Source organism: Lissotriton helveticus, chromosome 6 (genome assembly GCF_964261635.1).
Source record: "Lissotriton helveticus chromosome 6, aLisHel1.1, whole genome shotgun sequence".
NCBI classification, from domain to species: Eukaryota; Metazoa; Chordata; class Amphibia; order Caudata; family Salamandridae; genus Lissotriton; species Lissotriton helveticus.
The window spans coordinates 204,303,029-204,323,800 of record NC_136067.1 but is presented as its reverse complement, the minus strand read 5'-3'; positions in this window follow the sequence as shown (position 1 = coordinate 204,323,800).

Genomic DNA, 20,772 nt, shown 5'->3' with positions numbered 1-20,772 from the left:
CTGCCTGACTTCCGGCCCGGGCCGACAGCGGTGATTTCACTAGCGTTGAATGCGGGGTAGGCTCACGTGATACAAGCAAATCAGAAAGGCGGCAATACTGTGTGGTTGGCACACGCAGTAAAATAAAAACACCAGTATGCGGGATGGGCACCCGCAATTTTAAGGCATCATCAAGCGGGGTGGGCTCCCACTTCTCTCCCCTCCAGCAGGGGGAGTCCCTACGTCGGGATTCCCTCAGGAGAGTTTGCAGCGCCGCGCTGCAGAGCCCTCGTGCTCCCTTTTCCTCTGGGGAAAATAGAAGTAAAGCATCGCTCTCAAAGGGCGCAAGGGCCATCAAAAGTAAGGCCCCACAGAGGAAACAAAGTGCTTGGTAGAGAGCAAAGCAAAGCGCTCACCAGGCGCCATGGGCAGAGGCACAAATTCCCTATGCATACCCAAACAAAGCAAAAGTGTCCCAGCCAAAAACCTCCTCGAGGGTGAAACAGGGCAAGGCAGGGCTCGGGGAGGCAAGCCCTCATGGCAGCCCCCCATAGGCCCCAGCAGCAGCATGCCCGGCTGGAACAGCACACACCAAGAACTGAACCATTTCATCGGGTCACTGCCCCTTCTTTTCTGCCACATTTTCCTTTGTCTAAAAGGTGCAGGGTCTAGGGGAACCAGATACAACTGGTTCAGGGGAGCTCCTGAGCACTTTGTTTTGCTCAGCTCCTTTCTACTATTCACAAGACAGGCCAGGGACATCAGACACACCACAGGGGGTGGAACCAGCATTGTGGAGGGAAGGCACAGCCCTATTCAGGTCCCAGGTGCAACTCCTCCCTCCCATCTACATGCAGATCTCCCTATTCACCACCGGGCAGACCCATCCTGGCTCCTGGAGCCAAGCACACCAGCCAGCCCCTGTCAATCACAAGACAGACATACAATTCACATCAGGCAAGCAGACACTGCACACAGATATGCCAACTTCTAAAAGTGACACTTCTCCACTAGTCACAATCAATCTGCGCACACCATTGCGCAGCATTTATTCTCACGAGTTTGCACATACTACCAGGAACTACCAGGGACACACATATCCCCCATGCATTCCTGTGGGAGGGCAGGCCCATCTCACCACACATACACAGAGAGCGCACACACTTTACACTGGACCACAGTGAAAAAGTGCGCAGAGGCCTAAAATCACCAACACCAGGTTACAGAAACAGGTTAGGAGAACGCAAAAAGTTTTGGAGTGACTCTGCCAAAAGGGCCATGTCCAACAGGTTCGAGAAGAAGCGCCGATACATTGCCACGGAGACAAGCTTTAATGACACGCCTGAAACGCCGATCTGACGTGACGCGTAGACGTTCTTGAAACGCTAATCCAATGCTAAGAGAGGAAATTCCAAAGAACAGCTCGGCATGAGTGCAGCGCGTGAGAGATTTAAAAGATGCAAAGGTGAGCGTGCTTAAGAGGTTGTTCAAATTGACAAAAGACACAATTAAAATACACACCTGCGAGTAGACAACAAGCGCTATACAAAGTTGATGAGCTGAATGAGCACTGAGAAATGTTAAACTGCTTGATGTAAGAAAGAAGATTCGAGAAAAATCATCCGTAGTAAAAGTCTCACTTCAAACAAACACACACAGTACAGTACCTTAATTCCGCTTAAGGCTTTTCCACAGCTTAAATGTGTTAGGACGCTTGAAGAGATAGGTCTCACCAGGTAGGAGTGAAGAGTAGATGTTAAAATTATAAGGAATTCTTCAAGGTTATCTACTCTGTCTCCACAGCTTCCAAACATGTCTTCATGAGAACTTTTCAATCCCGGTCATCGTCGCCAGTGTAATGAAGCATCATGAGACAGGTGATAAAATAGTAATACTTTTCTTTATTTCAAGAGTAACAGAATTAGCGTCCTAACCACAAGCAATCGATTAGCAATTGCGCTTTGGAGAACCTTGTAGCCAGGCACCCAATACATTCTAAAATCCAGGCACTAACACTAGAGTTAGGATTACATACGTGTAACTTTAAAGGCATAACAGCATAAGAGAATAACACATATGTGCTCTGGTTTTCCTCGTATCACCTCATGGAGTCTGGACGTGTCATCTGTTCCATGTGGCCTCATCCCCATCCTCCCTTTCTTTGTAATTTTTGTAGGCATGGTCTACTCTCTTCTCTTAATTTCATCATCAGCTTCTTTTGTTTTTCAATCTCAATCATTTCTCTTTCTTGGTTATCCTTTGTACTTTCTTTCTTGCTGTAGTTTCTTCATGTCTTGCCTCTTCTAATTCTTGTTTCCAGTTTACCATTTTTTTTATGTCATTATGTATGTACTCGTTGTGATTTGGTCTATATTGTGTATCCTATAAATTATGGCTGGTTTGCTTTGTTGCATTCTTCATATGAGTGTTCTGTGTCCCTGAAAATTGTTTCGTGGAATGTCAAAGGCTTAAATTCCCCTATTAAGAGACAGGGTGTTCTATAGAATTTATCTAAACTTGATGGCAGCATATCTTTAATTCAAGAATGACATCTTACCAAAACTGAATCGTTAAAACTGAAGAAAGGTTGGTTAGGTGATGTTTTCTTTTCTCCAGGTGAAGGTAAAAAATTAGGTTATAACTTTGTGCCATGAGTCGCTTTTCACTAAGCTTATTTCTCAGGAATCTGATGATGAAGGCAGATAGTTATTTACTTAATTACTGATTGGGAAGATTCCATTTTCTTTGTTTATTTTTTATGCCCCTATCAATGGTGATGCTCATTTTTGGTCTTGTTTAACCCAACAACTTGTAAACTACCCTGCGCATAATGTTATTCTTGCAGCTTACTGTAATAAGGTTGCAGATCGCTTTCTTGAGCGCAACTCTACAGTATCTTTCATTTCCAATACAGCACAAACTATTAAACAGAACAATTTATTATCTGCCCGGAAGCTTTTTGACCCCTCCTTAATAGAATGTACTTACTTTTCCCCTCCTCTTCAGACTCAATCCAGAATAGACCATATTTTCATATCACACGATGTCTCCTAGTCTTACGCTCATATCTGATCATGCCCCTGTTTTGATTCAACTGGATATAATCTCTCAGCCCACATTGCCTAAGCGATGGCGTTTCAACAACTTTAGATTCTACTTTTACTTCCTCTTTTGTTTCTTTCTTTCATGAATACTTTTACTTTAATTAAACTGACAATCTGTCTTTTCACACCATTTGAGACGCATTTAAAGCTGCCGCTCGTGATTTTATTATTAGGTATGTTTCTAACAAACAAAATGAATCCTGTATTTCCACTACTGAACTCCAAGCTAAAATACAGAAACTGGAACATTTCTTTTACACCTCCAAATCGAAAGTACTTATCAATACTAAAATCCAATTTAATAAGGAATCTACAAGCTATGCCTTGTTAAATATTTATTAAAGACTTGTGCAAAATGTTATGGTGGTCAAAATAAGTCAGGTAAATTGTTAGCTAACTACCTTAATATCAGACAAAATAAGCTTCAAATTGAGTCCATTATTGATGTACACAAGACACCAAAATATAAAGATTACAACATTTTAGAAGACTTTAGGCAGTTTTATAGGTCATTATACACACCAGTGAATTTTGACCCATTGGAATCCGATGTGTCACAAATGGAATTACATAATGCACTGAAGGCTCTTAAAAGGGACGGGAGTTACTTAAGGTTGAATTTTATATACATTGTGCTTAGTTACTCCTTCCACAATTGCATACTCTTAGAACTTCATTTCTATACTCACACAGTTCTTCTGGTTCCTTTTTAGATGTCTTAATTTGTCTCATTTCAAAGGAAATAAAAGATATGCATTAATATAAAAATAACAGAACTATTTCTTTAGCCACCGTTGATTATACATTTTTTTCTACTGCTCTGGCTATCCGAATTGAATCCTATCTTCCTCAATTACTTGGTAAGGTAAGTCAGGTTTTGTTAAAGGATGTTATATTACTGATAACACATGTTAATTGTTTGATATTCAATCAAGGTAGAGATTGCCTTGGATGCTAAAAAGGCATTTGATCGAGAATATTTTGCCTTTTATTTTTCATACACTTAAATGGTTTGGTCAAAAATTATATCCCTTATTTCTCTATTTTATACTAATCCTAAAAATGCTATTTTTGCAAAATGGTCTTACCTATTCTTATTTTGCTCTGCATAGAGGGGTTCGCCAAGGCTGCCATTATCCCCTTTTCTTTTTAATTTAGCACTGGAACCGTTTTTATCAAAAATACGTAAAAAATGACATATTCATGGTTTCACTGTCATATTAAATTGGCAGCATATGCCGATGATGTTTAACTATACCTCTCTCAACCTCAAGTCTACTCTCCCAGCTTTTTACAGGAAGTTGACTCCTACATGTTGATATCTGGCTACAAATTGAATAATGAGACATGAGAAATATTACCTCTAACTAGATATACTTTTAAGGAAGAATTTTTAATTTCCAATTTCACGTGGTATCCTCAACATCTCAAATATCTTGGTCTATGGTTTACCCAATCCATTACAACTTCAGTTTCTTTAAACTTTGATAAATGCCTTCATAAATTAAATCTGCTGATTAGTTATTGGAATCCATTATATTTGTCCTGGTGGGGTCGCCTTGATACCATTAAAATGATGTTAGTTCCTATCATACTTTACACTATTTCTAACATCCCATTACCTATACCACTTAATCCTTCAATGAGATTAATTCTATAATTACCTGAGTTTTATGGAACAAAAAAAATCTTGTATGTCATTGTCAAAATTGTCACATCCAAAATTGGAAGAGAGTGTAAACTTTCCTGATTTTTCTAGATACCATAAGGCATTTTTATTATGCAAAATATCTTGATGGTTCACGGACTCCTCATTGGATTCCACATTATGGGTTGACCTTGAAGAGTCCTTTCCTTTCCCCTTTTCTTTCAGAGACTACTTGTCTTTTACCCACAAACCTCAAATTGTATCTACATCGGTCCTTAAAAACTCCTGTAAATTGCTTGATTCAGTCCTTCACTGTACCCCTAAAGCTCTTGATACTTTACTTGCTTCCACTATTTGGCATAGTAAATGTATACTAATAAACAATTAACCCATATATTAGAAATCGTGGAGAAATAAGGGGTTAATTTGGGCATCTCAAATTTTTGAACAGGACACATTTCTTTCCATTTTACAAGCACGTCACCTTTTTCACCTCCCCTCTTCTTTTCCAAGCAAATTTCAGATTCTAAAAACCGCATTACACACTGCACATACTCACTTCCAATCTTCTCTCCCTTATTCTTCTGATTCTAGGTGGTATAGCCTTCTATGTACAAATCCCAATGCATCAACTATTTATTATCATTTGATATCTACTTCTACTGATATAGTTAGAACAAAGGTAGAATTATCCTGGGCATATGACGAGGTTATGGAATGGTCCATATCTCTCTGGAATAAGATTTGGACAGAAATTAGGAAATCTTCTAGAGCAACAAATACCACACAAACTCTTTTCTTTATTTATAATAGACTATTATTGTCTCATATGACCTTACACAAAATGCATTCTGAACTTGCTGGTCGTGTTCCTTTGAGCATGCTGACTCACATGTCCTTTTGTGCTCAATTTGTGGATGAAAACTTGAACTCAGATTAACTCAATTTTTCATACCACAATTTGTTTTTCATATGCTATCTTATTTTGGGATGCCTGTCTACTGGGACATGTGTTAATTTCAGATACAAATGTTATATTTACTGTTAAAAGTCACATTTCAGCAGATCACGAGAAATTGGAAGGACTTGTTTAAACTATGCTTTCGAATATGGTGGTATGCTGTTTGTCATGATAATCATAGATTGGATACAATATTTGTGTACCCTGTATCTCTGGCTGTGAAGAATTTACATTTATGGTCTCTCATTACACAGTTCCTAGATGATAGTGTGAAGCGTTCCTTTGCTTCTACACCCTTTCAACAAGAAGTTCTTCAGCCTTCTTGACATTCCCTTTATTGATATTTATACTGTGTTCATATGTTTATTTACGTAATTCAGACAATTGCATATTCATATTATATTTTGTTTCTCCTTGTGCAAACCAGTTTTCTCTACATCCTGACGTGCATTATTTCCTTTTTCCTTGGACAACCTATTTAAATGTATTCTGTTGCTTATTTAATTCTTGATGTTCTATTGCATTATGTACTGATGTTTTAATATTTCTCCAATACACGTACTTTTGTACTGGAGGTTGATGCTCTGTTGATATTGCCTGTCATTTTTTGTCTGTCAGGATTTGTTTGAGTGATTCAGAAAAGGGGGTGGTGATGAACAGAGTGCCTGAATTAAGCAGACCACTCTTACCCAGTCCAAGGATCAGGGCTTGATCCATCACCGTTTTGTAGCTCACTGCACCATCCCAGCTCAGAACTTGGCTATATGCAAATTAGTCTGTTCCTGTCCCAGTGCATTATGGGAACAGGGCAAACCAAACTACCAAGCCAATTCTTATACTGGGAAGGAAACAAGCTACCGGGGACCGGTTTCTGGCATTTCAGCCTCGTCGGCCCGGCTTGCTTGAATCCTGATGGTGCAATGAGCAAGGGACTCACATCTGAGTATACCCTTCCACGCTTATGGTGGACAAAATGATTCAGAAAAGGGGGTGGTGATGAACAGAGTGCCTGAATTAAGCAGACCACTCTTACCCAGTCCAAAGATCAGGGCTTGATCCATCACCGTTTTTTAGCTCACTGCACCATCCCAGCTCAGAACTTGGCTATATGCAAATTAGTCTGTTCCTGTCCCAGTGCATGATGGGAACAGGGCAAACCAAACTACCAAGCCAATTCTTATACTGGGAAGGAAACAAGCTACCGGGGACCGGTTTCTGGCATTTCAGCCTCGTCGGCCCGGCTTGCTTGAATCCTGATGATGCAATGAGCAAGGGACTCACATCTGAGTATACCCTTCCACGCTTATGGTGGACAAAATGATTCAGAAAAGGGGGTGGTGATGAACAGAGTGCCTGAATTAAGCAGACCACTCTTACCCAGTCCAAAGATCAGGGCTTGATCCATCACCGTTTTTTAGCTCACTGCACCATCCCAGCTCAGAACTTGGCTATATGCAAATTAGTCTGTTCCTGTCCCAGTGCATGATGGGAACAGGGCAAACCAAACTACCAAGCCAATTCTTATACTGGGAAGGAAACAAGCTACCGGGGACCGGTTTCTGGCATTTCAGCCTCGTCGGCCCGGCTTGCTTGAATCCTGATGGTGCAATGAGCAAGGGACTCACATCTGAGTATACCCTTCCACGCTTATGGTGGACAAAATGATTCAGAAAAGGGGGTGGTGATGAACAGAGTGCCTGAATTAAGCAGACCACTCTTACCCAGTCCAAAGATCAGGGCTTGATCCATCACCGTTTTTTAGCTCACTGCACCATCCCAGCTCAGAACTTGGCTATATGCAAATTAGTCTGTTTCTGTCCCAGTGCATGATGGGAATAGGGCAAACCAAACTACCAAGCCAATTCTTATACTGGGAAGGAAACAAGCTACCGGGGACCGGTTTCTGGCATTTCAGCCTCGTCGGCCCGGCTTGCTTGAATCCTGATGGTGCAATGAGCAAGGGACTCACATCTGAGTATACCCTTCCACGCTTATGGTGGACAAAATGATTCAGAAAAGGGGGTGGTGATGAACAGAGTGCCTGAATTAAGCAGACCACTCTTACCCAGTCCAAAGATCAGGGCTTGATCCATCACCGTTTTTTAGCTCACTGCACCATCCCAGCTCAGAACTTGGCTATATGCAAATTAGTCTGTTCCTGTCCCAGTGCATGATGGGAACAGGGCAAACCAAACTACCAAGCCAATTCTTATACTGGGAAGGAAACAAGCTACCGGGGACCGGTTTCTGGCATTTCAGCCTCGTCGCCCGGCTTGCTTGAATCCTGATGGTGCAATGAGCAAGGGACTCACATCTGAGTATACCCTTCCACGCTTATGGTGGACAAAATGATTCAGAAAAGGGGGTGGTGATGAACAGAGTGCCTGAATTAAGCAGACCACTCTTACCCAGTCCAAAGATCAGGGCTTGATCCATCACCGTTTTTTAGCTCACTGCACCATCCCAGCTCAGAACTTGGCTATATGCAAATTAGTCTGTTCCTGTCCCAGTGCATGATGGGAACAGGGCAAACCAAACTACCAAGCCAATTCTTATACTGGGAAGGAAACAAGCTACCGGGGACCGGTTTCTGGCATTTCAGCCTCGTCGGCCCGGCTTGCTTGAATCCTGATGGTGCAATGAGCAAGGGACTCACATCTGAGTATACCCTTCCACGCTTATGGTGGACAAAATGATTCCGAAAAGGGGGTGGTGATGAACAGAGTGCCTGAATTAAGCAGACCACTCTTACCCAGTCCAAAGATCAGGGCTTGATCCATCACCGGTGTTGGACTTGGGCCTTAGGGCAGGTTCACCCCTAATCTTTTTGTTTTTATTTGTGACCCTGTGGTAGTGATTTTTGGGTCTTGGCGCACTTTTTCCCTGTGTCCCAGAGTGAAAGTGCGTGCGTGTAGTATGGCTGGCCTGCCCTCCCATAGGAATGCATGGGGAATGTGTGTGTCCCTGGTAGTTCCTGATGTGTGGGGAGTGCAGGCACGAGTTTGGTATGTGTGAACTCGTGAGAGCGAATGCTGCAAGATGGTGTCTGCGGCATGTATGTGTCTAGAAGGGAAGTGCTACTTCTGGACATTGATGTATGAGTGCAGTGAGGGTGCTGGAGCGTGATTGGCTGGAGCTGGCTGGCATGCCAGGCTCCAGGAAGTCTGGATGGGTCTGCCCGGTGGTGAGTGTGAGATCAGCATGAGTGATGTGTGGGAGGAGTAGATCTGTGTCCTGGATGGGCTGGGTTTTTCCCCACACAATGCTGGCTCCGCCCCCCTGTGGTTCGTCTAACGACCCAAGCCTCCCCAGTGAATGAAAGGGGTGGTTGGGCCATCAAGGGTACTCCCAAGCCAGCTGCAACTGGTTTCCCCCACCCTGCACCATGAAGACAAAGGAATTTATGGTATAAAAAGGGGGCTGTGTCCCCACAGAAGTTGTTCTACTTTTGGATCCTTGCCAGAGGGGGCTGTTGCTGCTGCTGGGGCCAGGAGGACCGCCACTTGGACTGTCTCCCTGCCTGGAGACCCAGTGTGCTGGCTCTGGCCCTGCCTTGCCCCCCCCCTGCCTGCCTCCAGACCCTGCTGGAGCCTTTGCTTCACTCTTAGCGCTTGGGAGCGCTTATTTGCCCACTAGTGCTGTGGAGCGTTATTCCTTTTCCTCCTAGCGCTGAAGAGCGCTTTATTTTCCCCCTAAGCGCTGGGTGCGCTTTATTTTGATTCTAGCGCTTTGGAGCGCTTTGCAAGGCCGAGCGAGTGCCTACCTCGCTTTCTATTTTTATTTGAGGCCGGTGCCCACCCGGCATTGCCCCGTTTCATTGAATTTGAGCGGCTGCCCACGCCGCATTTGCCCGGGGAATCACCGCCGCAGCCCGGAGGAAGCAGCCCCCGCCTTAAGGCCCAGGCCGCGCTGGGATTGGCCCAGCCGGCCGAGCCCCTTCCGCGTCATCGCGGGGGAGGAGGAGATCGCCGGAAAGCAGGAAGCAGCCTGCCGAGGCTCCGGAGCGAGGAGAGAAGCGCTGCCGGCGAGGCCTCGAGGGTGGAGAGAGGAGCCCTGCAAAGAGACCGGCAGCAAGTGCTTCCCCGCTCCAGCGAGGACCCGGTGAGTGCGAGGCTGATTCATTGTGTGCAGAGCGGCCCCGGTTGACAGCGGGCCGCTCCGCAGGAAGGGAGGGGGCATCCCTTGAAGATTGGAGCCACGAGGTTCCGTGGGGCATTATTTGAGTCTGAGTCCCCCGTGAGGGACTCCAACGTGCCTATATTGATTTAGAGCCCTGGGAGAGGCTCTGGGGGCATTTCATTTGTTTAGAGCGCTGAAGCTCTTAGGTGCCAGCCACCTGTGTTCTTGAGCCCACGAGGCTCCAACGCCCGCAGTTGTTCTTTGAGCCAAAGAAGGCTCACAGCGCCCCCATTTGTTCTAGAGCCCCAGAGAGGCTCTTGGGTGCCAATCATTGTTCTTGAGCCCACGTGGCTCCAACGTTTTGCCTACCTGCTATTTACAACTGTCCAGCACTTAGTGGACAGTTGCTACGTTTAGGCTTTGTTCTGTGCTGCCTGCGCAGCCTCCCCTGACATTGAGACTCAGGGCATTCCAGCCCTTGCGAGGCCAGCTGGCCTGAGGGAACTTTCTAATGTTGTGCCATGTGCACCCTGCGCAATTTATGATTTACTGCTAATTTGATTCCTGCGCAAATGTTCTACCTGCACCTCTGAATGTGTTTTAATGTTTCATGTGCAATTGTTTGTTTTATCACCTTTGCTAAAAGTGACCTGCTTAGGTGATTCTCTGTGTTTTTATTCCCCTTTGCTAAAAGTGACCTGCTTGAGGAATGTTTGTTTTTACCTTTGCTAAAAGTGACCTGCTTAGGTAATTGTTTATGTTTTATCCCCTTTGCTAAAAGTGACCTGCTTAGAGGATTGTTTGTGTCATTACCTTTGCTAAAAGTGACCTGCTTAGGTAATGCCTTGTGTTTTTATTCCCCTTTGCTAAAAGTGACCTGCTTAGAGGAATGTTTGTTTTTACCTTTGCTAAAAGTGACCTGCTTAGGTAATTGTTTATGTTTTTATCCCCTTTGCTAAAAGTGACCTGCTTAGAGGATTGTTTGATATTACCTTTGCTAAAAGTGACCTGCTTAGGTAATTGTTTATGCTTTTATTCCCCTTCGCTAAAAGTGACCTGCCTAGAGGAATATTGATGGTTTATTGCCTTTGCTAAATGTGACCTGCTTAGGTGATTATTTTAGGTTTCCTTCCCTTTGCTAAATGTGACTTGCTTAGGTGATAGATTTTCCTTCCATAGGTCCGGATGATAAGGTCCTAGTTCCCTGCGTGATTTCCCTACAGTGTTTAGGGTGGCGTAGGAGGTATTTACCCTTTACCAGTAGTTACTGGTTGTGTGCTACATGTAACTATTTTGTGTGCTACATTCATTATATGTTGATGTGCTAAAGTGTTATACCTACAAGTATTATTTCTAACAAGTGCATACCCCTGACAGTGGTCCAGGTGGCCCTGTCCTGTACATAATCCCTTGTAAATCTTGCCCGTGCCTGTTGGCACATTGTAAAGTTGTGTGTTATCTAATGTGTTTTTACTGTAATACAAAGGCTATTTTTTTATATAACCTTGTGTGGAGTTTCCTTTGTGGTGGGCCTAGGGTGTTGCTGCTGGGGTGCGCGCGCAAACGCTTTACACATCGCCTCTGAGATTAGCCTTGCTGCTCGCGCCACGTTACCTAGAGGGTGAGCGGGGGTTATCTTGGTGTGTGACTCCCTTGCCCTGACCTTGGAAATGGTGGTCTCTGACTGACCTTGGCGCAAGCCTTGGCCAGCCAGAGGTCTCGTTTCTAACAACCGTTTTTTAGCTCACTGCACCATCCCAGCTCAGAACTTGGCTATATGCAAATTAGTCTGTTCCTGTCCCAGTGCATGATGGGAACAGGGCAAACCAAACTACCAAGCCAATTCTTATACTGGGAAGGAAACAAGCTACCGGGGACCGGTTTCTGGCATTTCAGCCTCGTCGGCCCGGCTTGCTTGAATCCTGATGGTGCAATGAGCAAGGGACTCACATCTGAGTATACCCTTCCACGCTTATGGTGGACAAAATGATTCAGAAAAGGGGGTGGTGATGAACAGAGTGCCTGAATTAAGCAGACCACTCTTACCCAGTCCAAAGATCAGGGCTTGATCCATCACCGTTTTTTAGCTCACTGCACCATCCCAGCTCAGAACTTGGCTGTATGCAAATTAGTCTGTTCCTGTCCGAGTGCATGATGGGAACAGGGCAAACCAAACTACCAAGCCAATTCTTATACTGGGAAGGAAACAAGCTACCGGGGACCGGTTTCTGGCATTTCAGCCTCGTCGGCCCGGCTTGCTTGAATCCTGATGGTGCAATGAGCAAGGGACTCACATCTGAGTATACCCTTCCACGCTTATGGTGGACAAAATGATTCAGAAAAGGGGGTGGTGATGAACAGAGTGCCTGAATTAAGCAGACCACTCTTACCCAGTCCAAAGATCAGGGCTTGATCCATCACCGTTTTTTAGCTCACTGCACCATCCCAGCTCAGAACTTGGCTATATGCAAATTAGTCTGTTCCTGTCCGAGTGCATGATGGGAACAGGGCAAAGCAAACTACCAAGCCAATTCTTATACTGGGAAGGAAACAAGCTACCGGGGACCGGTTTCTGGCATTTCAGCCTCGTCGGCCCGGCTTGCTTGAATCCTGATGGTGCAATGAGCAAGGGACTCACATCTGAGTATACCCTTCCACGCTTATGGTGGACAAAATGATTCAGAAAAGGGGGTGGTGATGAACAGAGTGCCTGAATTAAGCAGACCACTCTTACCCAGTCCAAAGATCAGGGCTTGATCCATCACCGTTTTTTAGCTCACTGCACCATCCCAGCTCAGAACTTGGCTATATGCAAATTAGTCTGTTCCTGTCCCAGTGCATGATGGGAACAGGGCAAACCAAACTACCAAGCCAATTCTTATACTGGGAAGGAAACAAGCTACCGGGGACCGGTTTCTGGCATTTCAGCCTTGTCGGCCCGGCTTGCTTGAATCCTGATGGTGCAATGAGCAAGGGACTCACATCTGAGTATACCCTTCCACGCTTATGGTGGACAAAATGATTCAGAAAAGGGGGTGGTGATGAACAGAGTGCCTGAATTAAGCAGACCACTCTTACCCAGTCTAAAGATCAGGGCTTGATCCATCACCGTTTTTTAGCTCACTGCACCATCCCAGCTCAGAACTTGGCTATATGCAAATTAGTCTGTTCCTGTCGCAGTGCATGATGGGAAAAGGGCAAACCAGTAGTTTGGTCTGCCCTGTTCCCATGATGCACTGGGCCAGGGACAGACTAATTTGCATATAGCCAGGTTCTGAGCCGGGATGGGGCAGTGAGCTAAATAACGGTGATGGATCAAGCCCTGATCTTTGGACTGGGTAAGAGTGGTCTGCTTAATTCAGACACTCTGTTCATCACCACCCCCTTTTCTGAATCGTTTTTGGCCACTATAGGTGTGGCAGGGTATACTCAGACATGAGTCCCTTGCTCACTGCTCCATCAGGATTCAAGCAAGCCGGGCCGACGACGCCTGAAATGAGAGAAACCGGTCCCCGGAAGCTTGTCGCCTTTCTGGTGGAGAATTGGCTTAGTAGTTTGGTCTGCCCTGTTCCCATGATGCACTGGGCCAGGGACAGACTAATTTGCATATAGCCAGGTTCTGAGCCGGGATGGGGCAGTGAGCTAAATAACGGTGATGGATCAAGCCCTGATCTTTGGACTGGGTAAGAGTGGTCTGCTTAATTCAGACACTCTGTTCATCACCACCCCCTTTTCTGAATCATTTTTGGCCACTATAGGTGTGGCAGGGTATACTCAGACATGAGTCCCTTGCTCACTGCTCCATCAGGATTCAAGCAAGCCGGGCCGACGACGCCTGAAATGGCAGAAACCGGTCCCCGGAAGCTTGTCTCCTTTCTGGTGAAGAATTGGCTTGGTAGTTTGGTCTGCCCTGTTCCCATGATGCACTGGGCCAGGGACAGAATAATTTGCATATAGCCAGGTTCTGAGCCGGGATGGGGCAGTGAGCTAAATAACGGTGATGGATCAAGCCCTGATCTTTGGACTGGGTAAGAGTTTCTGCTTAATTCAGACACTCTGTTCATCACCACCCCCTTTTCTGAATCGTTTTTGGCCACTATAGGTGTGGCAGGGTATACTCAGACATGAGTCCCTTGCTCACTGCTCCATCAGGATTCAAGCAAGCCGGGCCGACGACGCCTGAAATGGCAGAAACCGGTCCTCGGAAGATTGTCTCCTTTCTGGTGAAGAATTGGCTTGGTAGTTTGGTCTGCCCTGTTCCCATGATGCACTGGGCCAGGGACAGACTAATTTGCATATAGCCAGGTTCTGAGCTGGGATGGGGCAGTGAGCTAAATAACGGTGATGGATCAAGCCCTGATCTTTGGACTGGGTAAGAGTGGTCTGCTTAATTCAGACACTCTGTTCATCACCACCCCCTTTTCTGAATCGTTTTTGGCCACTATAGGTGTGGCAGGGTATACTCAGACATGAGTCCCTTGCTCACTGCTCCATCAGGATTCAAGCAAGCCGGGCCGACGACGCCTGAAATGGCAGAAACCGGTCCCCGGAAGCTTGTCTCCTTTCTGGTGAAGAATTGGCTTGGTAGTTTGGTCTGCCCTGTTCCCATGATGCACTGGGCCAGGGACAGACTAATTTGCATATAGCCAGGTTCTGAGCCGGGATGGGGCAGTGAGCTAAATAACGGTGATGGATCAAGCCCTGATCTTTGGACTGGGTAAGAGTGGTCTGCTTAATTCAGACACTCTGTTCATCACCACCCCCTTTTCTGAATCGTTTTTGGCCACTATAGGTGTGGCAGGGTATACTCAGACATGAGTCCCTTGCTCACTGCTCCATCAGGATTCAAGCAAGCCGGGCCGACGACGCCTGAAATGGCAGAAACCGGTCCCCGGAAGCTTGTCTCCTTTCTGGTAAAGAATTGGCTTGGTAGTTTGGTCTACCCTGTTCCCATGATGCACTGGGCCAGGGACAGACTAATTTGCATATAGCCAGGTTCTGAGCCGGGATGGGGCAGTGATCTAAATAACGGTGATGGATCAAGCCCTGATCTTTGGACTGGGTAAGAGTGGTCTGCTTAATTCAGACACTCTGTTCATCACCACCCCCTTTTCTGAATCGTTTTTGGCCACTATAGGTGTGGCAGGGTATACTCAGACATGAGTCCCTTGCTCACTGCTCCATCAGGATTCAAGCAAGCCGGGCCGACGATGCCTGAAATGGCAGAAACCGGTCCCCGGAAGCTTGTCTCCTTTCTGGTGAAGAATTGGCGTGACAGTTTGGTCTGCCCTGTTCCCATGATGCACTGGGCCAGGGACAGACTAATTTGCATATAGCCAGGTTCTGAGCCGGGATGGGGCAGTGAGCTAAATAACGGTGATGGATCAAACCCTGATCTTTGGACTGGGTAAGAGTGGTCTGCTTAATTCAGACACTCTGTTCATCACCACCCCCTTTTCTGAATCGTTTTTGGCCACTATAGGTGTGGCAGGGTATACTCAGACATGAGTCCCTTGCTCACTGCTCCATCAGGATTCAAGCAAGCCGGGCCGACGACGCCTGAAATGGCAGAAACCGGTCCCCGGAAGCTTGTCTCCTTTCTGGTGAAGAATTGGCTTGGTAGTTTGGTCTGCCCTGTTCCCATGATGCACTGGGCCAGGGACAGACTAATTTGCATATAGCCAGGTTCTGAGCCGGGATGGGGCAGTGAGCTAAATAACGGTGATGGATCAAGCCCTGATCTTTGGACTGGGTAAGAGTGGTCTGCTTAATTCAGACACTCTGTTCATCACCACCCCCTTTTCTGAATCGTTTTTGGCCACTATAGGTGTGGCAGGGTATACTCAGACATGAGTCCCTTGCTCACTGCTCCATCAGGATTCAAGCAAGCCGGGCCGACGACGCCTGAAATGGCAGAAACCGGTCCCCGGAAGCTTGTCTCCTTTCTGGTAAAGAATTGGCTTGGTAGTTTGGTGTACCCTGTTCCCATGATGCACTGGGCCAGGGACAGACTAATTTGCATATAGCCAGGTTCTGAGCCGGGATGGGGCAGTGAGCTAAATAACGGTGATGGATCAAGCCCTGATCTTTGGAATGGGTAAGAGTGGTCTGCTTAATTCAGACACTCTGTTCATCACCACCCCCTTTTCTGAATCATTTTTGGCCACTATACGTGTGGCAGGGTATACTCAGACATGAGTCCCTTGCTCACTGCTCCATCAGGATTCAAGCAAGCCGGGCCGACGACGCCTGAAATGGCAGAAACCGGTCCCCGGAAGCTTGTCTCCTTTCTGGTGAAGAATTGGCTTGGTAGTTTGGTTTGCCCTGTTCCCATGATGCACTGGGCCAGGGACAGACTAATTTGCATATAGCCAGGTTCTGAGCCGGGATGGGGCAGTGAGCTAAATAACGGTGATGGATCAAGCCCTGATCTTTGGACTGGGTAAGAGTGGTCTGCTTAATTCAGACACTCTGTTCATCACCACCCCCTTTTCTGAATCGTTTTTGGCCACTATAGGTGTGGCAGGGTATACTCAGACATGAGTCCCTTGCTCACTGCTCCATCAGGATTCAAGCAAGCCGGGCCGACGACGCCTGAAATGGCAGAAACCGGTCCCCGGAAGCTTGTCTCCTTTCTGGTGAAGAATTGGCTTGGTAGTTTGGTCTGCCCTGTTCCCATGATGCACTGGGCCAGGGACAGACTAATTTGCATATAGCCAGGTTCTGAGCCGGGATGGGGCAGTGAGCTAAATAACGGTGATGGATCAAGCCCTGATCTTTGGACTGGGTAAGAGTGGTCTGCTTAATTCAGACACTCTGTTCATCACCACCCCCTTTTCTGAATCGTTTTTGGCCACTATAGGTGTGGCAGGGTATACTCAGACATGAGTCCCTTGCTCACTGCTCCATCAGGATTCAAGCAAGCCGGGCCGACGACGCCTGAAATGGCAGAAACCGGTCCCCGGAAGCTTGTCTCCTTTCTGGTAAAGAATTGGCTTGGTAGTTTGGTCTACCCTGTTCCCATGATGCACTGGGCCAGGGACAGACTAATTTGCATATAGCCAGGTTCTGAGCCGGGATGGGGCAGTGATCTAAATAACGGTGATGGATCAAGCCCTGATCTTTGGACTGGGTAAGAGTGGTCTGCTTAATTCAGACGCTCTGTTCATCACCACCCCCTTTTCTGAATCGTTTTTGGCCACTATTGGTGTGGCAGGGTATACTCAGACATGAGTCCCTTGCTCACTGCTCCATCAGGATTCAAGCAAGCCGGGCCGACAACGCCTGAAATGGCAGAAAGCGGTCCCCAGAAGCTTGTCTCCTTTCTGGTGAAGAATTGGCTTAGTAGTTTGGTCTGCCCTGTTCCCATGATGCACTGGGCCAGGGACAGACTAATTTGCATATAGCCAGGTTCTGAGCCGGGATGGGGCAGTGAGCTAAATAACGGTGATGGATCAAGCCCTGATCTTTGGACTGGGTAAGAGTGGTCTGCTTAATTCAGACACTCTGTTCATCACCACCCCCTTTTCTGAATCGTTTTTGGCCACTATAGGTGTGGCAGGGTATACTCAGACATGAGTCCCTTGCTCACTGCTCCATCAGGATTCAAGCAAGCCGGGCCGACGACGCCTGAAATGGCAGAAACCGGTCCCCGGAAGCTTGTCTCCTTTCTGGTGAAGAATTGGCTTGGTAGTTTGGTCTGCCCTGTTCCCATGATGCACTGGGCCAGGGACAGACTAATTTGCATATAGCCAGGTTCTGAGCCGGGATGGGGCAGTGAGCTAAATAACGGTGATGGATCAAGCCCTGATCTTTGGACTGGGTAAGAGTGGTCTGCTTAATTCAGACACTCTGTTCATCACCACCCCCTTTTCTGAATCGTTTTTGGCCACTATAGGTGTGGCAGGGTATACTCAGACATGAGTCCCTTGCTCACTGCTCCATCAGGATTCAAGCAAGCCGGGCCGACGACGCCTGAAATGGCAGAAACCGGTCCCCGGAAGCTCGTCTCCTTTCTGGTAAAGAATTGGCTTGGTAGTTTGGTCTACCCTGTTCCCATGATGCACTGGGCCAGGGACAGACTAATTTGCATATAGCCAGGTTCTGAGCCGGGATGGGGCAGTGAGCTAAATAACGGTGATGGATCAAGCCCTGATCTTTGGACTGGGTAAGAGTGGTCTGCTTAATTCAGACACTCTGTTCATCACCAACCCCTTTTCTGAATCATTTTTGGCCACTATACGTGTGGCAGGGTATACTCAGACATGAGTCCCTTGCTCACTGCTCCATCAGGATTCAAGCAAGCCGGGCCGACGACGCCTGAAATGGCAGAAACCGGTCCCCGGAAGCTTGTCTCCTTTCTGGTGAAGAATAGGCTTGGTAGTTTGGTCTGCCCTGTTCCCATGATGCACTGGGCCAGGGACAGAATAATTTGCATATAGCCAGGTTCTGAGCCGGGATGGGGCAGTGAGCTAAATAACGGTGATGGATCAAGCCCTGATCTTTGGACTGGGTAAGAGTGGTCTGCTTAATTCAGACACTCTGTTCATCACCACCCCCTTTTCTGAATCGTTTTTGGCCACTATAGGTGTGGCAGGGTATACTCAGACATGAGTCCCTTGCTCACTGCTCCATCAGGATTCAAGCAAGCCGGGCCGACGACGCCTGAAATGGCAGAAACCGGTCCCCGGAAGCTTGTCTCCTTTCTGGTAAAGAATTGGCTTGGTAGTTTGGTCTACCCTGTTCCCATGATGCACTGGGCCAGGGACAGACTAATTTGCATATAGTCAGGTTCTGAGCCGGGATGGGGCAGTGATCTAAATAACGGTGATGGATCAAGCCCTGATCTTTGGACTGGGTAAGAGTGGTCTGCTTAATTCAGACACTCTGTTCATCACCACCCCCTTTTCTGAATCGTTTTTGGCCACTATAGGTGTGGCAGGGTATACTCAGACATGAGTCCCTTGCTCACTGCTCCATCAGGATTCAAGCAAGCCGGGCCGACGACGCCTGAAATGGCAGAAACCGGTCCCCGGTAGCTTGTCTCCTTTCTGGTGAAGAATTGGCTTGGTAGTTTGGTCTGCCCTGTTCCCATGATGCACTGGGCCAGGGACAGACTAATTTGCATATAGCCAGGTTCTGAGCCGGGATGGGGCATTGAGCTAAATAACGGTGATGGATCAAGCCCTGATCTTTGGACTGGGTAAGAGTGGTCTGCTTAATTCAGACACTCTGTTCATCACCACCCCGTTTTCTGAATCGTTTTTGGCCACTATAGGTGTGGCAGGGTATACTCAGACATGAGTCCCTTGCTCACTGCTCCATCAGGATTCAAGCAAGCCGGGCCGACGACGCCTGAAATGGCAGAAACCGGTCCCCGGAAGCTTGTCTCCTTTCTGGTGAAGAATTGGCTTGGTAGTTTGGTCTGCCCTGTTCCCATGATGCACTGGGCCAGGGACAGACTACTTTGCATATAGCCAGGTTCTGAGCCGGGATGGGGCAGTGATCTAAATAACGGTGATGGATCAAGCCCTGATCTTTGGACTGGGTAAGAGTGGTCTGCTTAATTCAGACACTCTGTTCATCACCACCCCCTTTTCTGAATCGTTTTTGGCCACTATAGGTGTGGCAGGGTATACTCAGACATGAGTCCCTTGCTCACTGCTCCATCAGGATTCAAGCAAGCCGGGCCGACGACGCCTGATATGGCAGAAACCGGTCCCCGGAAGCTTGTCTCCTTTCTGGTGAAGAATTGGCTTGGTAGTTTGGTCTGCCCTGTTCCCATGATGCACTGGGCCAGGGACAGACTAATTTGCATATAGCCAGGTTCTGAGCCGGGATGGGGCAGTGAGCTAAATAACGGTGATGGATCAAGCCCTGATCTTTGGACTGGGTAAGAGTGGTCTGCTTAATTCAGACACTCTGTTCATCACCACCCCCTTTTCTGAATCGTTTTTGGCCACTATAGGTGTGGCAGGGTATACTCAGACATGAGTCCCTTGCTCACTGCTCCATCAGGATTCAAGCAAGCCGGGCCGACGACGCCTGAAATGGCAGAAACCGGTCCCCGGAAGCTTGTCTCCTTTCTGGTAAAGAATTGGCTTGGTAGTTTGGTCTACCCTGTTCCCATGATGCACTGGGCCAGGGACAGACTAATTTGCATATAGCCAGGTTCTGAGCCGGGATGGGGCAGTGAGCTAAATAACGGTGATGGATCAAGCCCTGATCTTTGGACTGGGTAAGAGTGGTCTGCTTAATTCAGACACTCTGTTCATCACCACCCCCTTTTCTGAATCGTTTTTGGCCACTATAGGTGTGGCAGGGTATACTCAGACATGAGTCCCTTGCTCACTGCTCCATCAGGATTCAAGCAAGCCGGGCCGACGAGGCTGCAATGCCAGAAACCGGTCCCCGGTAGCTTGTCTCCTTTCTGGTGAAGAATTGGCTTGGTAGTTTGGTCTGCCCTGTTCCCATGATGCACTGGGCCAGGGACAGACTAATTTGCATATAGCCAGGTTCTGAGCTGGGATGGGGCAGTGAGCTAAATAACGGTGATGGATCAAGCCCTGATCTTTGGACTGGGTAAGAGTGGTCTGCTTAATTCAGACACTCTGTTCATCACCACCCCCTTTTCTGAATCGTTTTTGGCCACTATAGGTGTGGCAGGGTATACTCAGACATGAGTCCCTTGCTCACTGCTCCATCAGGATTCAAGCAAGCCGGGCCGACGAGGCTGCAATGCCAGAAACCGGTCCCTGGTAGCTTGTCTCCTTTCTGGTGAAGAATTGGCTTGGTAGTTTGGTCTGCCCTGTTCCCATGATGCACTGGGCCAGGGACAGACTAATTTGCATATAGCCAGGTTCTGAGCTGGGATGGGGCAGTGAGCTAAATAACGGTGATGGATCAAGCCCTGATCTTTGGACTGGGTAAGAGTGGTCTGCTTAATTCAGACACTCTGTTCA